A 15034-nucleotide genomic window follows, 5' to 3' on the forward strand; every position below is an offset into this window, starting at 1 on the left:
TCCATTCGTTTCACTTTCCAGAAATGTCCAAAAATGTCACATGGTTTTTATAAAAAAATTAGGTGTGCTGCATTCGGTCTGCCAAGGTCACTGGGTGTTATGATGTTATCCAATCATAATCCAGTCAAATCCAATTCATTAAATGTAAAATTAGTCCAATTCATACATTCAGGGCCAATTAAAAGACAATTTCCTTGCTAAGGAAACCAAAACTTCTTTTCGGTCCAATTCCCCCATCCTTAGCGTGCATGAGGCGACTGTGGAGAGAAACGACTCCCTTTTAACAAGAAGAAACCTCTGGCAGAACCAGTCCCTGGAAGGGTTGCCATCCACCTCGACCAGCTGGGGTTTCAAAGGATACCTGTTGAGACAGAGAGAAGGATACCTGTCGAGACAGAGACTACAATGACAACTATAATGCCAAATGTACATAATGTCATATGAGGAAGTAAAAGGGGTAAAAAAGAGGAAAGTGAGGAAAGTTGTGACATAAGATGTTTCAGGGTCACCTGAGGCAGCTGGTTCCCCAGAGAGGGGCCTGATAACTGAAGGCTCTGCCTCCCATTTTACTTTTAAAAACTCTGGGAACCACAAGTAAACCTGCAGTTTGAGAGCAAAGTGCTCTGTTGGGAAAATATCCAACAATGAGATCTTTAGGATATGATGCAGCTTGGTCAGTCAGAGCTTTATGTGTGAGCAGAAGAATCTTAAATTCTATTCTAAATTTAACTATGTCTCTCGGATGGCCTGGGAACGCCTCGAGGTCCCCCCGGAAGAGCTGGAGGAAGTGGCCGGGGACAGGGACGTCTGGGTTTCTCTGTTCAAACTGCTGCCCCTGTGATCCAATCCCCGGAGAAGAGGGAGATGATGGATGAATTTAAGCCAATGAAGATAAGCTAAAACTGGAGAAATCTGATCTCTGTTGTTAGTTCTGATCAGAACTCTGGCTGCAGCATTTTGCATCCGCTGGACGCTTTTCAGAGAATTTGTGGGACAGCCCAATAATAAAGGATTGCAGTAGTCCAATCTTGAAGTAAAAAATGCATGGAGCAGTTTTTCTGCACCATTCTGAGACAGGATGTTCCTAATTTTGGCAATAGGCCCATTCCCACTGTAGGAACCTTTTGCAGTTCCTATAACCTTTTCAGGAACTAGGCCGTTTTTTCGCGCATTCGGACATACAGGAACTCGGGACCATGGCCCTCAGTTCCTATAACCATTTTAGCTCCTTCTCCGAGGCAGGGTATTTTCTGAGTTCCATAGGAACACATAACACATAGGTGTTTGGTGGCTGGTAGCTACGCCCTTTGTCTGAAATATTCACACATACGACATGGACACAACCGGCGCATGTTTAATAAGTTAAACTGACACGTCGTCTCCTTTGTCTGCGGTGCTCTGCTCTCCTTCTTTTCTTCATGAAACGAAGAAGTATCGCCTGCTGCTCGATTCTTCGTCTCCTGACTCTCTCTGTGTGCTCTTCCAGCCTCGATCTTAGACGCCTGATGTGATCATCCGTGATTCATATTACCGTCATGCAGACCATAAACATGGTGGCCTCCTCGTTCTCCATGTTAGCTTCTTGGTGGTGTTGTTTTGTTTTCTTCTCTCCTTACTTTTCGCAGGTTTTTTTGTTGAGTGTGGCGCTACAGTAACACGCCACTGTCGCAGACGGTAGCGTCACATCAGTCCCGATCAAGGTCCCTGACTTATGTGTAAATGTAAAATGAAACAGTTCCCCTTGGGGAAGGGCAGTTCTTATAACTAAATTCAAGGTGGACAGTTCTTAGTACTGCGTTCTTATAACTCTCTGTCCGAATGCACCTAATATTATGCAGGTGAACAAAGGCAGTCCTAGAAACCTGTTTTATATGTGCGTGAAATGATAAATTCTGGTAAAAAATAACTCAAAGGTAGGAACCTTTATTAGTACTGTAGTACTAAAAGCCAAGGAAATGCAATCTCGAGTAACTATATAGCTAAATCGTTTTTCCCTCAAGCACTCAGGTCCAAAGACAACAACTTCAGTTTTGTCTGAGTTTAGAAGCAGAAAGTTCTGTGTCATCCAAGTCTTTATGCCTGTAAGACATGCTTGTTGTCTGACAAATTTATTGAGTTCATCTGGTTTCATAGAGAAGTACAGCTGAGTATCATCAGCATAGCAATGGAAATTTATGCTATGTTGTCTAATAAGATTACCAAATGGAAGCATATAAAAAGACTTGGGTCAAGCACAGAACCCTGGGAAACTCCATAACTTACTCTGGTGTGTGATGTATATTCTTCATTTACAAGAACAAACTGAAATCTATCAGATAAATATGACTTAAACCAGACTAATACAGTTCCTTTAATCCCAATAACATGTTGAAGTCTCTGTAATAGAATGCTGTGATCGATCGTATCAAATGCAGCACTGAGGTCCAACAGGACAAGCACAGACACAAGTGTGCTATCAGAGGCTAAGAGGAGATCATTAATAACTTTCACCAGTGCTGTTTCTGTGCTATGATGCACTTTGAATCCTGACTGAAACTCTTCAAACAGATTACTAAGAACTTTAGACAAAAAAAGGAAATTGAATATAGGTCAAGAAATAACTAACACTTTTGAATCAAGAGTAGGTGTGTTACGTAAAGGTTTAATCGAGGTTTAACTAACCTTAAAAGTCTGAGGTACATATCCTGTCAACAAAGTCTGATTGGGATGGGGTCTAAAATATAAGTTTATGCTTTAGAAGAGACTATTGCTGTTGTTAGCTCAGATAGATTGATTGGACATAAACAGTCTAAATACAAATCAGGTTCTAAAGATACTGATAAATCTGCTGTACTTGATGATACATCAGTGATAATTGTGGGAAAGATTACATGAATCTTTTCTCTGATTCATGTAATCTTTCGGATTGCTCTTATTCTCTTCTGTCAATGATGAATAATAAACAGTTCTAGCTTTACGAAGGGCTTTCTTATATGTTATTGCACTATGTTTCCACAGTATTTGAGACTCTTCTAAATTAGAGGAACACCATTGTCTCTCCAGATTTCTTGCAGTCTGCTTGAAAACACACAGCTGTGAATTATGTCAAGGAGCCAACATTTCATCTGACTGATTACCTTCCTTTTCTGTAATATTTGCACATGGCAGTGAGGAAAATGGTGATGGAATTAATCCTTTAAATCTGGTTGCATCATTCTCTGATAGACACCTTCTATTTGTAAATTTCTTCTCAGAAGCTGTGTAATCAAGTAATGTATACTAAAAAGTTATCAAAAAAAGGTAAGACAAGGTTATGAGGAAATACTGTTAACTGTTAACACTCAATGTCATGAGTCAGCACAAGATCAAGGGTATGATTAAGGCAGTGAATAGGTCTGTAAACACTTTGAGAAAATCCAATAAAATCTAATATAGAAAACTGTTTGAAACATGGACAGGTTGATGGTGAACCACAGGCTTGACTTCCTGACTGTGTTTATGTTTATGTATTTACATAAAGCGAATTACACTGTTAGGTCTTGCCTGAAGACCCCTACTGGAAGTAGTACCTTCTATGCAGGGGATTTGAACCAAGGTCACCCACATGAAAGATGGCACTCTTACTGGACTTAAACAGCATGTTTTTAAGAGTATTTCTGACTTTGCAGAACTTTACAGCTTCCACCACAACTTTATTTGCTAAGTACTTATGCAATTACAGTGATCATGATTTTGAAGCCCTAGCTTCTATACAGTAATGACAGCATACAACTAAACAGTGCAACCACGAAGGGACTCGAACCCTCAATCTTCTGATCCGAAGTCAGACGCCTTGTCCCCGACAAAAGGGACCTGGCTCGCTATCAGGTGGTTTTCAGCAATGACGAGGCGAGTTTCCAAATCAGATAACCTCGCCTTCAAAACTTCAAAAAGACTATTTGTTACATGTACCATTATCACTAAAGGAGGCAGAGGAGTAACTAAACATCAGACACATGGAGCAAGTAAAAACAGGAGATGGAGGGAGAGAACTGGTAGCCATGGTAGGCTAGAAAACCATCCTTCAAACTTTCATGGAATCCTTGACTGTAGGCTTGACTTTCGGACTATGCCTCCTCTTCCTGATTGTGAACCAGCCAGCCTTGGGTCCCGGCTGTGTTTATGTTTATGCATTTACATAAAGTGACTTACACTGGTAGGCGGTTAGGATAAGGGGGTCTTGCCTGAAGACCCCCACTGGAGGTAGTACCTTTCATGCAGGGGATTTGAACCCAGGTCACCCACATGGAAGGTGGCAATCTTACAGAGAAACAGACCATCTAAAACAGCATGTTTTTAAGAGGATTTCTGACAACGGAACTAGCAAAGTACTTTACAGCTTCCACTTACTTCCACGTACTTTACAGCTGCCAATTATCTATGTTGCCCGTGTTGTTTGCTGACTATGGTCGTTGGTATCTCTAATGCCATATTTCTATAGAGTATAGAGCTGCCTCTTAACAGGGTTTTGTCCTGTTTGGAAAATCTATTTGAAACATGGACAGGTTGATGGTGAACCACAGGCTTGACTTCCTCACTGTGTTTATGTTTATGTATTTACATAAAGCCAATTACACTGTTAGGTCTTGCCTGAAGACCCCTACTGGAGGTAGTACCTTCTATGCAGGGGATTTGAACCAAGGTCACTCACATGAAAGATAGCAATCTTACTGGACATAAACAGCATGTTTTTAAGAGGATTTCTGACAATAACTCAGGAAACTCTGCATCCAAAGTGGGACGGATGCCATCTCTCAGAAAGATTGCCAACAGAACTAGCAGAACTTTACAGCTTCCACCATGACTTTATTTGCTAAGTACTTACCCAGTACAGTGAAGCCCTAGCTTCTATACAGTAGAAGAACTAGCAGAACTTTACAGCTTCCACCATGACTTTATTTGCTAAGTACTTACCCAGTACAGTGAAGGCCTAGCTTCTATACAGTAATGACAGCATACAACTAAACAGTGCAACCACGAAGGGACTCGGACACTCAATCTTCTGATCCGAAGTCAGACGCCTTGTCCATTAGGCCACGTGGTCCTGCTAAGGCTAACAGGGTTAGCTACGCTAGGTGCCTCCGCACCGACAAAAGGGACCTGGCCTGATATCAAGTGGTTTTCAGCAATGACGAGGCGAGTTTCCAAATCAGATTTCCTCGCTTTCAAAACTTCAAAAAGACTATTTGTTACATGTACCATTATCACTAAAGGAGGCAGAGGAGTAACTAAACATCAGACACATGGAGCAAGTAAAAGCAGGAGATGGAGGGAGAGAACTGGTAGCCATGGTAGGCTAGAAAACCATCCTTCAAACTTTCATGGAATCCTTGACTGAAGGCTTGACTTTTGGACTATGCCTCCTCTTCCTGATTATGAACCAGCCAGCCTTGGGTCCCGGCTGTGTTTATGTTTATGCATCTACATAAAGTGACTTACACTGGTAGGCAGTTAGGATAAGGGGGTCTTGCCTGAAGACCCCCACTGGAGGTAGTACCTTTCATGCAGGGGATTTGAACCCAGGTCACCCACATGGAAGGTGGCAATCTTACAGAGAAACAGACCATCTAAAACAGCATGTTTTTAAGAGGATTTCTGACAACGGAACTAGCAAAGTACTTTACAGCTTCCACTTACTTCCACGTACTTTACAGCTGCCAATTATCTATGTTGCCCGTGTTGTTTGCTGACTATGGTCGTTGGTGTCTCTAATGCCATATTTCTATAGAGTATAGAGCTGCCTCTTAACAGGGTTTTGTCCTGTTTGGAAAATCTATTTGAAACATGGACAGGTTGATGGTGAACCACAGGCTTGACTTCCTCACTGTGTTTATGTTTATGTATTTACATAAAGCCAATTACACTGTTAGGTCTTGCCTGAAGACCCCTACTGGAGGTAGTACCTTCTATGCAGGGAATTTGAACCAAGGTCACTCACATGAAAGATAGCAATCTTACTGGACATAAACAGCATGTTTTTAAGAGGATTTCTGACAATAACTCAGGAAACTCTGCATCCAAAGTGGGACGGATGCCATCTCTCAGAAAGATTGCCAACAGAACTAGCAGAACTTTACAGCTTCCACCATGACTTTATTTGCTAAGTACTTACCCAGTACAGTGAAGCCCTAGCTTCTATACAGTAGAAGAACTAGCAGAACTTTACAGCTTCCACCATGACTTTATTTGCTAAGTACTTACCCAGTACAGTGAAGGCCTAGCTTCTATACAGTAATGACAGCATACAACTAAACAGTGCAACCACGAAGGGACTCGGACCCTAAATCTTCTGATCCGAAGTCAGACGCCTTGTCCATTAGGCCACGTGGTCCTGCTAAGGCTAACAGGGTTAGCTACGCTAGGTGCCTCCGCACCGACAAAAGGGACCTGGCCTGATATCAAGTGGTTTTCAGCAATGACGAGGCGAGTTTCCAAATCAGATTTCCTCGCTTTCAAAACTTCAAAAAGACTATTTGTTACATGTACCATTATCACTAAAGGAGGCAGAGGAGTAACTAAACATCAGACACATGGAGCAAGTAAAAGCAGGAGATGGAGGGAGAGAACTGGTAGCCATGGTAGGCTAGAAAACCATCCTTCAAACTTTCATGGAATCCTTGACTGAAGGCTTGACTTTTGGACTATGCCTCCTCTTCCTGATTATGAACCAGCCAGCCTTGGGTCCCGGCTGTGTTTATGTTTATGCATCTACATAAAGTGACTTACACTGGTAGGCAGTTAGGGTAAGGGGGTCTTGCCTGAAGACCCCCACTGGAGGTAGTACCTTTCATGCAGGTGATTTGAACCCAGGTCACCCACATGAAAGGTGGCAATCTTACAGAGAAACAGACCATCTAAAACAGCATGTTTTTAAGAGGATTTCTGACAACGGAACTAGCAAAGTACTTTACAGCTTCCACTTACTTCCACGTACTTTACAGCTGCCAATTATCTATGTTGCCCGTGTTGTTTGCTGACTATGGTCGTTGGTGTCTCTAATGCCATATTTCTATAGAGTATAGAGCTGCCTCTTAACAGGGTTTTGTCCTGTTTGGAAAATCTGTTTGAAACATGGACAGGTTGATGGTGAACCACAGGCTTGTCTTCCTGACTGTGTTTATGTTTATGTATTTACATAAAGCGAATTACACTGTTAGGTCTTGCCTGAAGACCCCTACTGGAGGTAGTACCTTCTATGCAGGGGATTTGAACCAAGGTCACCCACATGAAAGATAGCAATCTTACTGGACATAAACAGCATGTTTTTAAGAGGATTTCTGACGACGGAACTAGCAAAGTACTTTACAGCTTCCACTTACTTCCACGTACTTTACAGCTGCCAATTATCTATGTTGCCCGTGTTGTTTGCTGACTATGGTCGTTGGTGTCTCTAATGCCATATTTCTATAGAGTATAGAGCTGCCTCTTAACAGGGTTTTGTCCTGTTTGGAAAATCTGTTTGAAACATGGACAGGTTGATGGTGAACCACAAGCTTGACTTCCTCACTGTGTTTATGTTTATGCAATCTTACAGAGAAACAGACCATCTAAAACATTATGTTTTTAAGAGGATTTCTGACAACGGAACTAGCAAAGTACTTTACAGCTTCCACTTACTTCCACGTACTTTACAGCTGCCAATTATCTATGTTGCCCGTGTTGTTTGCTGACTATGGTCGTTGGTGTCTCTAATGCCATATTTCTATAGAGTATAGAGCTGCCTCTTAACAGGGTTTTGTCCTGTTTGGAAAATCTGTTTGAAACATGGACAGGTTGATGGTGAACCACAGGCTTGTCTTCCTGACTGTGTTTATGTTTATGTATTTACATAAAGCGAATTACACTGTTAGGTCTTGCCTGAAGACCCCTACTGGAGGTAGTACCTTCTATGCAGGGGATTTGAACCAAGGTCACCCACATGAAAGATAGCAATCTTACTGGACATAAACAGCATGTTTTTAAGGGGATTTCTGACAATAACTGAGGATACTCTGCATCTAAATTGGGACGGATGCCGTCTCTGAGAAAGATTGCCAACAGAACTAGCAGAACTTTACAGCTTCCACCACTAAGTACATACCCAGTACAGTGCTCATGATTTTGAAGTTCTAGCTTCTAGGCAGTAATGACAGCATACGACTAAACAGTGCAACCACGAAGGGACTCGAACCCTCAATCTTCTGATCCGAAGTCAGACGCCTTGTCCATTAGGCCACGTGGTCCTGCTAAGGCTAACAGGGTTAGCTACGCTAGGTGCCTCCGCACCGACAAAAGGGACCTGGCTCGCTATCAGGTGGTTTTCAGCAATGACGAGGCGAGTTTCCAAATTAGATAACCTCGCCTTCAAAACTTCAAAAAGACTATTTGTTACATGTACCATTATCACTAAAGGAGGCAGAGGAGTAACTAAACATCAGACACATGGAGCAAGTAAAAGCAGGAGATGGAGGGAGAGAACTGGTAGCCATGGTAGGCTAGAAAACCATCCTTCAAACTTTCATGGAATCCTTGACTGTAGGCTTGACTTTCGGACTATGCCTCCTCTTCCTGATTGTGAACCAGCCAGCCTTGGGTCCCGGCTGTGTTTATGCATTTACATAAAGTGACTTACACTGGTAGGCAGTTAGGGTAAGGGGGTCTTGCCTGAAGACCCCCACTGGAGGTAGTACCTTTCATGCAGGTGATTTGAACCCAGGTCACCCACATGAAAGGTGGCAATCTTACAGAGAAACAGACCATCTAAAACAGCATGTTTTTAAGAGGATTTCTGACAACGGAACTAGCAAAGTACTTTACAGCTTCCACTTACTTCCACGTACTTTACAGCTGCCAATTATCTATGTTGCCCGTGTTGTTTGCTGACTATGGTCGTTGGTGTCTCTAATGCCATATTTCTATAGAGTATAGAGCTGCCTCTTAACAGGGTTTTGTCCTGTTTGGAAAATCTGTTTGAAACATGGACAGGTTGATGGTGAACCACAGGCTTGTCTTCCTGACTGTGTTTATGTTTATGTATTTACATAAAGCGAATTACACTGTTAGGTCTTGCCTGAAGACCCCTACTGGAGGTAGTACCTTCTATGCAGGGGATTTGAACCAAGGTCACCCACATGAAAGATAGCAATCTTACTGGACATAAACAGCATGTTTTTAAGGGGATTTCTGACAATAACTCAGGAAACTCTGCATCCAAATTGGGACGGATGCCGTCTCTGAGAAAGATTGCCAACAGAACTAGCAGAACTTTACAGCTTCCACCATGACTTTATTTGCTAAGTACATACCCAGTACAGTGCTCATGATTTTGAAGCCCTAGCTTCTAGGCAGTAATGACAGCATACGACTAAACAGTGCAACCACGAAGGGACTCGAACCCTCAATCTTCTGATCCGAAGTCAGACGCCTTGTCCATTAGGCCACGTGGTCCTGCTAAGGCTAACAGGGTTAGCTACGCTAGGTGCCTCCGCACCGACAAAAGGGACCTGGCTCGCTATCAGGTGGTTTTCAGCAACGACGAGGCGAATTTCCAAATCAGATAACCTCGCCTTCAAAACTTCAAAAAGACTATTTGTTACATGTACCATTATCACTAAAGGAGGCAGAGGAGTAACTAAACATCAGACACATGGAGCAAGTAAAAGCAGGAGATGGAGGGAGAGAACTGGTAGCCATGGTAGGCTAGAAAACCATCCTTCAAACTTTCATGGAATCCTTGACTGTAGGCTTGACTTTCGGACTATGCCTCCTCTTCCTGATTGTGAACCAGCCAGCCTTGGGTCCCGGCTGTGTTTATGCATTTACATAAAGTGACTTACACTGGTAGGCAGTTAGGGTAAGGGGGTCTTGCCTGAAGACCCCCACTGGAGGTAGTACCTTTCATGCAGGTGATTTGAACCCAGGTCACCCACATGAAAGGTGGCAATCTTACAGAGAAACAGACCATCTAAAACAGCATGTTTTTAAGAGGATTTCTGACAACGGAACTAGCAAAGTACTTTACAGCTTCCACTTACTTCCACGTACTTTACAGCTGCCAATTATCTATGTTGCCCGTGTTGTTTGCTGACTATGGTCGTTGGTGTCTCTAATGCCATATTTCTATAGAGTATAGAGCTGCCTCTTAACAGGGTTTTGTCCTGTTTGGAAAATCTGTTTGAAACATGGACAGGTTGATGGTGAACCACAGGCTTGTCTTCCTGACTGTGTTTATGTTTATGTATTTACATAAAGCGAATTACACTGTTAGGTCTTGCCTGAAGACCCCTACTGGAGGTAGTACCTTCTATGCAGGGGATTTGAACCAAGGTCACCCACATGAAAGATAGCAATCTTACTGGACATAAACAGCATGTTTTTAAGAGGATTTCTGACGACGGAACTAGCAAAGTACTTTACAGCTTCCACTTACTTCCACGTACTTTACAGCTGCCAATTATCTATGTTGCCCGTGTTGTTTGCTGACTATGGTCGTTGGTGTCTCTAATGCCATATTTCTATAGAGTATAGAGCTGCCTCTTAACAGGGTTTTGTCCTGTTTGGAAAATCTGTTTGAAACATGGACAGGTTGATGGTGAACCACAAGCTTGACTTCCTCACTGTGTTTATGTTTATGCAATCTTACAGAGAAACAGACCATCTAAAACATTATGTTTTTAAGAGGATTTCTGACAACGGAACTAGCAAAGTACTTTACAGCTTCCACTTACTTCCACGTACTTTACAGCTGCCAATTATCTATGTTGCCCGTGTTGTTTGCTGACTATGGTCGTTGGTGTCTCTAATGCCATATTTCTATAGAGTATAGAGCTGCCTCTTAACAGGGTTTTGTCCTGTTTGGAAAATCTGTTTGAAACATGGACAGGTTGATGGTGAACCACAGGCTTGTCTTCCTGACTGTGTTTATGTTTATGTATTTACATAAAGCGAATTACACTGTTAGGTCTTGCCTGAAGACCCCTACTGGAGGTAGTACCTTCTATGCAGGGGATTTGAACCAAGGTCACCCACATGAAAGATAGCAATCTTACTGGACATAAACAGCATGTTTTTAAGGGGATTTCTGACAATAACTGAGGATACTCTGCATCTAAATTGGGACGGATGCCGTCTCTGAGAAAGATTGCCAACAGAACTAGCAGAACTTTACAGCTTCCACCATGACTTTATTTGCTAAGTACATACCCAGTACAGTGCTCATGATTTTGAAGCCCTAGCTTCTAGGCAGTAATGACAGCATACGACTAAACAGTGCAACCACGAAGGGACTCGAACCCTCAATCTTCTGATCCGAAGTCAGACGCCTTGTCCATTAGGCCACGTGGTCCTGCTAAGGCTAACAGGGTTAGCTACGCTAGGTGCCTCCGCACCGACAAAAGGGACCTGGCTCGCTATCAGGTGGTTTTCAGCAACGACGAGGCGAATTTCCAAATCAGATAACCTCGCCTTCAAAACTTCAAAAAGACTATTTGTTACATGTACCATTATCACTAAAGGAGGCAGAGGAGTAACTAAACATCAGACACATGGAGCAAGTAAAAGCAGGAGATGGAGGGAGAGAACTGGTAGCCATGGTAGGCTAGAAAACCATCCTTCAAACTTTCATGGAATCCTTGACTGTAGGCTTGACTTTCGGACTATGCCTCCTCTTCCTGATTGTGAACCAGCCAGCCTTGGGTCCCGGCTGTGTTTATGCATTTACATAAAGTGACTTACACTGGTAGGCAGTTAGGGTAAGGGGGTCTTGCCTGAAGACCCCCACTGGAGGTAGTACCTTTCATGCAGGTGATTTGAACCCAGGTCACCCACATGAAAGGTGGCAATCTTACAGAGAAACAGACCATCTAAAACAGCATGTTTTTAAGAGGATTTCTGACAACGGAACTAGCAAAGTACTTTACAGCTTCCACTTACTTCCACGTACTTTACAGCTGCCAATTATCTATGTTGCCCGTGTTGTTTGCTGACTATGGTCGTTGGTGTCTCTAATGCCATATTTCTATAGAGTATAGAGCTGCCTCTTAACAGGGTTTTGTCCTGTTTGGAAAATCTGTTTGAAACATGGACAGGTTGATGGTGAACCACAGGCTTGTCTTCCTGACTGTGTTTATGTTTATGTATTTACATAAAGCGAATTACACTGTTAGGTCTTGCCTGAAGACCCCTACTGGAGGTAGTACCTTCTATGCAGGGGATTTGAACCAAGGTCACCCACATGAAAGATAGCAATCTTACTGGACATAAACAGCATGTTTTTAAGAGGATTTCTGACGACGGAACTAGCAAAGTACTTTACAGCTTCCACTTACTTCCACGTACTTTACAGCTGCCAATTATCTATGTTGCCCGTGTTGTTTGCTGACTATGGTCGTTGGTGTCTCTAATGCCATATTTCTATAGAGTATAGAGCTGCCTCTTAACAGGGTTTTGTCCTGTTTGGAAAATCTGTTTGAAACATGGACAGGTTGATGGTGAACCACAAGCTTGACTTCCTCACTGTGTTTATGTTTATGCAATCTTACAGAGAAACAGACCATCTAAAACATTATGTTTTTAAGAGGATTTCTGACAACGGAACTAGCAAAGTACTTTACAGCTTCCACTTACTTCCACGTACTTTACAGCTGCCAATTATCTATGTTGCCCGTGTTGTTTGCTGACTATGGTCGTTGGTGTCTCTAATGCCATATTTCTATAGAGTATAGAGCTGCCTCTTAACAGGGTTTTGTCCTGTTTGGAAAATCTGTTTGAAACATGGACAGGTTGATGGTGAACCACAGGCTTGTCTTCCTGACTGTGTTTATGTTTATGTATTTACATAAAGCGAATTACACTGTTAGGTCTTGCCTGAAGACCCCTACTGGAGGTAGTACCTTCTATGCAGGGGATTTGAACCAAGGTCACCCACATGAAAGATAGCAATCTTACTGGACATAAACAGCATGTTTTTAAGGGGATTTCTGACAATAACTGAGGATACTCTGCATCTAAATTGGGACGGATGCCGTCTCTGAGAAAGATTGCCAACAGAACTAGCAGAACTTTACAGCTTCCACCACTAAGTACATACCCAGTACAGTGCTCATGATTTTGAAGTTCTAGCTTCTAGGCAGTAATGACAGCATACGACTAAACAGTGCAACCACGAAGGGACTCGAACCCTCAATCTTCTGATCCGAAGTCAGACGCCTTGTCCATTAGGCCACGTGGTCCTGCTAAGGCTAACAGGGTTAGCTACGCTAGGTGCCTCCGCACCGACAAAAGGGACCTGGCTCGCTATCAGGTGGTTTTCAGCAATGACGAGGCGAGTTTCCAAATTAGATAACCTCGCCTTCAAAACTTCAAAAAGACTATTTGTTACATATACCATTATCACTAAAGGAGGCAGAGGAGTAACTAAACATCAGACACATGGAGCAAGTAAAAGCAGGAGATGGAGGGAGAGAACTGGTAGCCATGGTAGGCTAGAAAACCATCCTTCAAACTTTCATGGAATCCTTGACTGTAGGCTTGACTTTCGGACTACGCCTCCTCTTCCTGATTGTGAACCAGCCAGCCTTGGGTCCCGGCTGTGTTTATGCATTTACATAAAGTGACTTACACTGGTAGGCAGTTAGGGTAAGGGGGTCTTGCCTGAAGACCCCCACTGGAGGTAGTACCTTTCATGCAGGTGATTTGAACCCAGGTCACCCACATGAAAGGTGGCAATCTTACAGAGAAACAGACCATCTAAAACAGCATGTTTTAAAGAGGATTTCTGACAACGGAACTAGCAAAGTACTTTACAGCTTCCAGGGGATTTGAACCCAGGTCACCCACATGAAAGGTGGCAATCTTACAGAGAAACAGACCATCTAAAACAGCATGTTTTAAAGAGGATTTCTGACAACGGAACTAGCAAAGTACTTTACAGCTTCCAGGGGGTTGGACCCAGGTCACCCATATGAAAGGTGGCAATCTTACAGAGAAACAGACTATCTAAAACAGCATGTTATTAAGAGGATTTCTCTCAACGGAACTAGCAAAGTACTTTACAGCTTCCACTTACTTCCACGTACTTTACAGCTGCCAATTATCTATGTTGCCCGTGTTGTTTGCTGACTATGGTCGTTGGTGTCTCTAATGCCATATTTCTATAGAGTATAGAGCTGCCTCTTAACAGGGTTTTGTCCTGTTTGGAAAATCTGTTTGAAACATGGACAGGTTGATGGTGAACCACAGGCTTGTCTTCCTGACTGTGTTTATGTTTATGTATTTACATAAAGCGAATTACACTGTTAGGTCTTGCCTGAAGACCCCTACTGGAGGTAGTACCTTCTATGCAGGGGATTTGAACCAAGGTCACCCACATGAAAGATAGCAATCTTACTGGACATAAACAGCATGTTTTTAAGGGGATTTCTGACAATAACTCAGGAAACTCTGCATCCAAATTGGGACGGATGCCGTCTCTGAGAAAGATTGCCAACAGAACTAGCAGAACTTTACAGCTTCCACCATGACTTTATTTGCTAAGTACATACCCAGTACAGTGCTCATGATTTTGAAGCCCTAGCTTCTAGGCAGTAATGACAGCATACGACTAAACAGTGCAACCACGAAGGGACTCGAACCCTCAATCTTCTGATCCGAAGTCAGACGCCTTGTCCATTAGGCCACGTGGTCCTGCTAAGGCTAACAGGGTTAGCTACGCTAGGTGCCTCCGCACCGACAAAAGGGACCTGGCTCGCTATCAGGTGGTTTTCAGCAATGACGAGGCGAGTTTCCAAATTAGATAATCTCGCCTTCAAAACTTCAAAAAGACTATTTGTTACATATACCATTATCACTAAAGGAGGCAGAGGAGTAACTAAACATCAGACACATGGAGCAAGTAAAAGCAGGAGATGGAGGGAGAGAACTGGTAGCCATGGTAGGCTAGAAAACCATCCTTCAAACTTTCATGGAATCCTTGACTGTAGGCTTGACTTTCGGACTATGCCTCCTCTTCCTGATTGTGAACCAGCCAGCCTTGGGTCCC

General features: G+C 42.9%; 1 protein-coding gene and 5 non-coding genes across 7 annotated transcripts in view; 1 reads left to right on the plus strand and 5 right to left on the minus strand.

The window, feature by feature from the left end:
- sphkap (SPHK1 interactor, AKAP domain containing) overlaps positions 1-15034 on the plus strand; it is a 133502-nt gene that overhangs the window by 13457 nt on the left and 105011 nt on the right. The window lies entirely within an intron of this gene.
- On the minus strand, positions 8168-8240 carry trnar-ucg (transfer RNA arginine (anticodon UCG)). The gene has a single exon. It is a non-coding gene; the product is annotated as a tRNA-Arg (tRNA).
- On the minus strand, positions 9372-9444 carry trnar-ucg (transfer RNA arginine (anticodon UCG)). Its single transcript has one exon. It is a non-coding gene; the product is annotated as a tRNA-Arg (tRNA).
- trnar-ucg (transfer RNA arginine (anticodon UCG)) lies at positions 11269-11341 on the minus strand. The gene has a single exon. It is a non-coding gene; the product is annotated as a tRNA-Arg (tRNA).
- Positions 13154-13226, minus strand: trnar-ucg (transfer RNA arginine (anticodon UCG)). Its single transcript has one exon. It is a non-coding gene; the product is annotated as a tRNA-Arg (tRNA).
- trnar-ucg (transfer RNA arginine (anticodon UCG)) lies at positions 14607-14679 on the minus strand. Its single transcript has one exon. It is a non-coding gene; the product is annotated as a tRNA-Arg (tRNA).

This window comes from Leuresthes tenuis, unplaced genomic scaffold (assembly GCF_036924035.1).
Source record: "Leuresthes tenuis unplaced genomic scaffold, fLeuTen1.0.hap1 SCAF_9, whole genome shotgun sequence".
Taxonomy (NCBI): domain Eukaryota; kingdom Metazoa; phylum Chordata; class Actinopteri; order Atheriniformes; family Atherinopsidae; genus Leuresthes; species Leuresthes tenuis.